This window comes from Mus pahari, chromosome X (genome assembly GCF_900095145.1).
Source record: "Mus pahari chromosome X, PAHARI_EIJ_v1.1, whole genome shotgun sequence".
Classification (NCBI taxonomy): domain Eukaryota; kingdom Metazoa; phylum Chordata; class Mammalia; order Rodentia; family Muridae; genus Mus; species Mus pahari.
In genome coordinates, this window is record NC_034613.1 from 122,690,087 (window position 1) to 122,698,493 (window position 8,407).

The following is an 8,407-nucleotide window of genomic DNA, read 5'->3' on the forward strand; positions in this document are numbered from 1 at the left end:
TAGGTCTGATCTACCAAAGTTTCTTAAAATTCTTGCCTGTGTTAGCTTGGTGTAATGACAGAGTACCTGTCTGTTATGTGTGACACTCTAGGTTCAATCTCCAGCACCTTTATGTTTTTAGACTCATAAAAAAATATTGGTCAGTATAGCCATTCTTCTTTATTCATAGAAGCTAGTTTCCTGGGAGATTCCAGATGTGGGAGATGGTATCAAACACTATATATACTATTTTTGTTTCCTATGGTAAAGTTTCTATCATAAATCCAGCAGAGTAAGACATAGGCCATAAATCTTAGCAACCCTACCATATAATTTGTTTTAGAACATCTCACTCTCCATCTCAAAATGGCCTTAAACTTCCTTTTCTTTAAAATATTTACTTTATTTATTTTTATGTATATGAGTACACTGTAGCCATACAGATGGTTGTGAGCCTTCATGTGGTTGCTGGGAATTATATTTAGGACCTCTGCTCCCTCTGGTCAACCCAGCTTGCTCGGGTCATCCCCGCTCGCTTTGGTCAACCCTGCTCACTTGCTCATTCTGATCAACTCTGCTCACTCAGTCCCTGCTTGATTCGGCCCAAAAGATTTATTTATTATTATTCTTAAGTACACTGTAGCTATCTTCAGACACACCAGAAGAGGGCGACAGATCTCATTACAGGTGGTTGTGAGCCACCATGTGGTTGCTGTGATTTGAACTCAGGACCTTTGGAAGAGCAGCCAGTGCTCTTTACAGCTGAGCCATCTCACCAGCCCAAATGATAGTTCAGACAGCTATAGGCTGTCAAGTACTTCTAGGGACTTGAATTAGGGTTCTTTGGATCCACAGTCAGTGTTCTTAAAGACTGAGCCATGGCTCCAGGACAGCATTGAACTTCCTTAATAATCTAGGCTGAACTTGAATTCATAATTGTCTTGTTTTAGCATTCTTAAGTATGCTAGGATTAGGATTATAGGCATGTGTCACTATGCCCGGTCCTTTCTTCTTTATTTATGTAAAGCTCTATTCCAAATATAAGAAGCACTATGGCTGGGCGTGGTGGCACACGCCTTTAATCCCAGCACTTGGGAAGCAGAGGCAGGTGGATTTCTGAGTTTGAGGCCAGCCTGGTCTACAAAGTGAGTTCCAGGACAGCCAAGGCTACATAGAGAAACCCTGTCTTAAAAAAAAAATAAGCACTATAACTTTTCCTAGACATACCTGAACTGACAGTGACATTACTTTTATGCCTTGGGATCATTTTAACTAAAATAAAGGGTTTTTGAATACAAATACTATGATAGACAGTTAATCAAAATGAATAGTATGTGACTAACAGCTGAGATGTGTATACAATACAGATACTATGGAAAAAGGGGTGTTTTATGTTCCAGGCAAGACAAAATAGGAAGGCATAAATTTGCATCACATTATTTAAAACAATATCCAGTTTAAGAGTATGACCTATTTATCTCTGTTGTGACACACACTTGTAATCCCAACATGTATGGGGTGATGATGTAGGAGGTGCAGGAGTCTGAGTTGAGGCTAGTCTGGGTTAGCCTGTTTCAAAACAGAAAGAGTTTGGGGGGGGGGGGGAAGAGCTAAAGAGGAACTGATTTCCACTGCAGATTTATAGACAATGGATAATTGAACCTGTGAGAATCAAAACTACATGAAAGGAGAAAGGTACTACATAGCTTTGTTGTGTATTTATAAATATCTTTGGTTTTTATATAAAAACAATGTCGACTTCATAAAATTTGTTCAAAAAAAGACTTCTTCATGCTTTTTCAAACAGCTTATATAAAACTAAGATTACTTCTTCCCAAAACGTTTGGAAAAATTCACTAGTAATTATGTTTTTATATAATTTTTTTAAAAACACATAAACTAAACCTTCTGTGATTTGAATTGATGTTTAGAAGCAGGTATTAACTTTTCTAATGTCTTTCCTTAAGGGTCATTAGTTTTCACTGTGACCAATTAGGCAGAATAAAATCCCTCCTCACCCATTTACATTCTCAATAGCTGTATTGAAATGTATTTTATATAGCACAAAATCCATCTATTTCAAATGTATAAGACAGTGATTTTAACATTTGTAGAGCTGTGTAGTCATCACCATAAAGTGATCCGGAAGCATTTTCTCCAGTCCCCAGGAAGCCTCTGTGCCTGTTAACAATCATTTTCCATTAACTCTGCTATTTTCTGTTCCTAGCAAACATATGTTTTCTCACCTTTTGGACTTGCCTTTTCTGGATATTTCACATACATGGACAAAATGAAACATATACTGTCTTAGTTAAGGTTTTACTGCTGTGAGCATACACTGTGACCAAGGCAACTCTTACAAGGACAACATTGAATTGGGGCTGGTTTTCAGGTTCGAAGTTTCAGTCCGTTCTCATCAAGGCGGGAGCATGGTGCAGGAGGAGCTGAGAGCTCTACATCTTCATCTGAAGGCTGTTGGGAGAAGACTGACTTCTAGACAGCTAGGGCAAGGGTCTTAAAGGCTACATACACAGTGACACACTTTCTCAAAAGAGGCCACATCCCCAAATAGTGCCATTCCCTAGGTCAAGCATATTCAAACCACCACAAATACCTATCTTTTATAATTTGCTACTTTTACTTTGCACAATATTTTCAAGGTTGATCTCTGTTGCGATAGCATGTATAAGCAATTTGTTATATTTTCGTACTTAACAGTATCCCGTTGTACTGGTGGTCAGCATTCTACAGAAAGCTTTATTACGTTTAGATATTCTCATGCTACATAAAGCTAAACATTTCCTTAGAAAGAAAGTGGAAATTTTTAGTAAATACTGTGGGTTCTTAAGGACACTAGGAATATAATCATCAATAAGTCTAATTGAAATCTATACTTTTAAATTTAAAAGTATAGTATAGATTGTAGTGATTCATATAACTATAGATATATTAAAAGCAACTAAACTATAACCTTAATTGTTATTGGTTGTATGACATACATATGAACAATAGCTCAGTGAGTATTCGGCCCTGAAAACACATACATACAAGTGACATCGTACAGACTGAGTAGTAGTTTTTACAACTGAGGTTGTATTTATTTATTTAGGTAAATAACATAGACATATGTAACAACAACTAATGAAAAAAGATGCCATGAAGCCGAGTGTGGTGGCAAACGCCTTTAATCCTAGCACTGGGGAGGCAGAGGCATGCAGATTTCTGAGTTCGAGGCCAGCCTGGTCTACAAAGTGAGTTCCAGGACAGCCAGGACTATACAGAGAAAGCCTATCTCAAAAAAAAAAAAAAGAGGCCATGAATCTGAAAGAGAGCAAAGAGAGGCATAATATAGGAGGGTTTGAAAGAAGGAACAGAAAAGAGAAAATTATGTAATTACATTATGATCTCAAAAAATAAAAAAAAATTCAAAAGCCTACAAAAGATAAAAGTTGGAACCTGGAAGATGGCTTAGTAGGTAAATAGATAAACCAATGACTGATGACTTGAGTCCTGACCCCATAATTTGGAGGGAAGCCAAATTCAGGGGCTTGCACCTATAATCCCCACAGTTCTACAGCATGAAGGGAAAGAGAGAGGGGAAAATCCACACAAACTCTACATCAGCTAGGCTGGTGTGGTGTTTCTGCATCACAGTGGTAGAAACAAGAGAGACTCTACCTCAACAAAGTGGAAGGAAAAACTGACTCCCAAAAGTTGTCCTCTGACCTCCATGTATATTCCATGGTACATGGGCACCCATAATCACTCAGAAAACATACAAATTAAAGTAATTAATTAGGGGTCTGAAGAGATGGTTCAGCAGTTAAGAGCACTGACTGCTGTTCCAAAGGTCCTGAGTTCAATTCCCAGCAACCACATGGTCACTCACAACCATCCGTAATGAGATCTGACACTCTCTTCTGGTGTGTCTGAAGACAGCTACATGTACTTATTTATATTAATAAATAATCTTTGGGCCAGAGTGAGCAGGGACTGAGCAAGTGGGTCCAACAGTCCTAAATTCAGTTCCCAGCAGCCACATGAAGGCTCACAACCATCTGTACAGCTACAGTATACCCTTATACATTAGATAGATAGATAGATAGATAGATAGATAGATAGATAGATAGATAGATAGATAGATAGATAGATAGATAGATCTCTTTTTAAGTAATTAATTAGCCGGGAAGTGGTGGCGCATGCCTTTAATCCCAGTACTTGGGAGACAGAGGCAGGCAGATTTCTGAGTTCGAGACTAACTTGGTCTACAGATTGAGTTCCAGGACATCCAGGACTATACAGAGAAACCCTGTCTCGAAAAANNAAAAAAAAAAAAAGTAATTAAAGTAGATAAATAAAATAAGATGAATCCATGATATTACTAATCTCTGGGACTAGCACCATGGAATGGTGAGGGAAAACCAATTCAAGGTTCTTGGGGTGTAGAACTACCAGCTCCTTTTCCAGTACCATGTCTGCTCTGCAAGCTTGCCACCATGGTTCCTGCAATGATGATAATGGACTAAACCTCTGAAACTGTAAGATAGCCTCCATTAAACGTTTTCCTTTGGGTTGGCCAGATGGCTCAGTGGTTAAGAGCACTAACTCCTCTTCCAAAGGTTCTGAGTTCAAATCCCAGCAACCACATGGTGACTCACAACTACCCGTAATGAGATCTGACACCCTCTTCTGGTAGCTGTCTGAAGTCAGCTACAGTGTGTTTATTTACATTAATAAATAATCTTTGGGCTGGAGCAAGCAGGGACTGAACAAGTCAGAGTGAGCAGAGGTCCTAAATTCAATCCCCAACAACCACATGGCTCACAACTATTTATACTGCTAAAGTGTACTCTTATACATAAAATAAATAAATAAATCTTAAAAATAAAAAAAATAAATGTTTTTCCTTTATAAGATTTACCATGGTCTGTCTTTTCACAGCAATAAAACACTAAGATATCAAGCTATAATCCATAGTCCCAGAGAGGTCAGATATAGTGGAAAGGACTGGGAGGGGGTTACATGGATCTTCCTGGGAGGGAGAAATAGTATAGGTTCTATGGCAAGGGATGTGGGAATGGAAGGATCAGGTAGGGAGGGGAAGAGAGATAAGGTGACAGAAGGGATGCAGAGAGAGACAGCTAGAATTGAGGGGCATTCGAGGGGTGGTATGGAAACTTAGTGCAATGGAAACTTCCTAAAATATATGAAGGTGATCCTAATGAAGTTTCTAAATAAGGAGAGAGATGGAATCCCAACTGGCCATCTCTTGTTACCAAATGAAGTTTCCAGTAATGGGTCTGGGTTACATCCAACTGAGCTGTTAGCCAAAGGGTTCCCACTGAAATCCCCAAACAACCCAGGCAACTGTTACCAAGACAATCTAACAGCAAGGCTCCATTGCTGAAGATAACAAAACACACACACACACACACACACACACACACACACATATTGAACATGGAAGTGTTGAGTTGATACCTGCATAGAACCTTAATCTCTATTTCCCAATGTCTTTGGTATGGGAAGGTCCACAAAAACCTTTGATCTACAATCTATCCTACCTGCAATATATGCTAGGACAGTAGAGGCACAAAGCTTATGGGAATAGCCAACCCATGTCTGATTTGACTTAAGGCTCACTCCACAAGGTGTAACCCATACCTGATACTGCTAGGATGACCAAGAACCAGAGACTACAGAGACTACATAGGCCAAAGATCTAGGGTTAAACCAAATACTACTGGTCTTAAAAACAAAAATAACAGCCAGCCGTGGTGGCGCACGCCTTTAATCCCAGCACTTGAGAGGCAAAGGCAGGCGGATTTCTGAGTTCGAGGTCAGCCTGGTCTACAGAGTGAGTTCCAGGACAGCCAGGGCTATACAGAGAAACCCTGTCTCGAAAAAACAAAAAAATAAAATAAAATAAAATAAAATAAAATAAAATAAAATAAAATAAAATAAAATAAAATAAAATTACCCCTAACAATTGTCTGCTATACTCTAGATCAGTGCCTTATTCAGCCATCATCAGAGAAGTGTTCTCTAGCAGCAGATGGGAACAAATACAGAGACCGACAGCCAGACATTATGCAAAGGGAGAGAGGAAGAGAGAGGAAGAGGGAGAGTTTACTTTTTTGTTTACAAGTTTTTAAAGATCTATTCATTTATTTTATGTGTATGAGTACACTGTGGATGTCTTCAGACACCCCAGAAGAGGCCATCCATCGGATCCCATTACAGATGGTTGTGAGCCACCATGTGTTGCTGGGAATTGACCTCAGGACCTGTGGAAAAGTAGTCAGTGTTCTTAAACACTAAGCCGTCTCTCCAGCTTTTAGTTTAGTATTTTTATGGGACTCCAAAGTGTGTGAATGAGTGTGTCTCTGAGTCTTGTGCCTTCTCTTGGGCTCTTCCTTCTCTTGCTTTGTCTTATCCACTCATTTTTTAAATTTTTTTTAAAATTATTTATTTATTACATGTAAGTACTCTGTAGCTGTCTTCAGACACTCCAGAAGAGGGTGTCAAATCTTGTTATGGATGGTTGTGAGCCACCATGTGGTTGCTGGGATTTGAACTCCGGACCTTCGGAAGAGCAGTCGGGTGCTCTTAACCGCTGAGCCATCTCACCAGTCCCTGTCTTATCCACTCTTGATGGTTTTGTTTTAGCTGGCTTTTTCAGTTTATTCTGTTTGGTTATCTGTCAGAAGCCTGTTCCTTTCTCATGAGAGACAGAAAGGGAGTGGATCTGGAGGGGAGGTGGGGTGGGAAGAAACTGGGGTGAGTGGAGAGAAGGGAAACTATAATCAGAATATATTGTATAAGAAAATCTATTTTTAATAAACAGGGGAAATTAAATAAATCTAAATAAAACAATAATCTTTAAAAGTGGTAACAAAGGCTGGCGAGATGGCTTAGAAGTTAAGAGCACTGACTGCTCGTTCAATTCCCAGCAACCACATGGTGGCTCACAACCATCTGTAATGGGATCAGATGTCCTCTTCTGGTGTGTCTGAAGACAGCTACGGTGTATTCATATACATAAAATAAACAAATACATCTTTTATAAAAATTAGTAACAAAATAAAAGTTTTATCTATTCATCTCATATCGTCTGTGCTCAGTAAATAATATCTTAGCAACCAGGATGAATCAGACATTGTTCTAGGCCTAGATGTTATTAGTAAGCAAAGGTGATCATGGTAAAGGAAAAATAGATAAAACTGGTATGAAAGTCTACTATGTGCCTTTCTATGGTTTCCACATTTTCTTTTTCCATTTTTTATGTGTGTGGTAGTATGCATCTGTGTATATGTGTTTATGTGGAATTTTGCGTGTGTGTAGGAACATGTGTGTGGGCACATGTGTACAAATGTGCTTATGCGTGTGGTTATCAGAGACTGGTCCACCTAGCATTTAGCTGAATTTCTGGGATCTGAACTTCAGTTCTCACATTTGCATAGCAAGAACCTTAACTGTTGAGCCTTCTCCCAAGCTTCTTGTTTCCAAATTTTCCAAAGGGAACATATAATCCTTTTAAATTATAAGACAAAATATGAAAAAAGGAGAGCATCATACATATTTCTTTCAAAGATCCTTATGTTCTTTATCAAGTAGAATCGCCTATTATTCAAAATATACCTAACCAAGACTTCAAATTATTCTTGTGCATTTTTCTTTCTCTTATTTGTTTATCTACCTATTTATCTATAGGAGAGGATTATTCTCTAAGCAAAGGGGAATACAGTAATATCCTGTAGGAACATACCATTAATTTAGCAGTTTAACAAAAATACCTGGTTATTTTCTTGGATTAATGGGGGCAGATTGAGTGGGTTTTCTAGCTATTGTTTTATTTGGCTAAAATCCAAATTTAGTCTACTCACCAGGACAGAGATCTTTCTGGCGTTTTCGGGCTTTCTTCCAAAATTAGATATGATGTAGCAGAATCCACTGCCTTGCAACTTTTGCTAGCAGCAATATACCAACCTGGTTTCTCTTTAAAAGACTTTGCTGCCTTTGCTGATTAACCCAGACTCACCCTTTGTTTAATTCAACAGCAACTGGTTGGAAGCTTAATTGCGTTTGCACAGGCCCCTTGCCATCACTTCTGTCAACACTGCATGGGTTGATCTCCTAAGATTCTGTATGTGGACTATGGAGAGAGTTTCAGTTTCCTTCACGAGTTTTTTTTTTCTTTTTTTCTTTTTTTAGTTATTTTATTATTAGATATTTTATTTATTTACATTTTAAATGCTATCCCGAAAGTCCCCTATACCCACCCCACCCCTGCTCCCCTACCCACCCACTCCCCCTTCTTGGCCCTGGCATTCCCCTGTATGGGGCATATAAAGTTTGCAAGACCAAGGGGCCTCTCTTCCCAATGATGGCTGAATACGCCATCTTCTGCCACATATGCAGCTAGAGA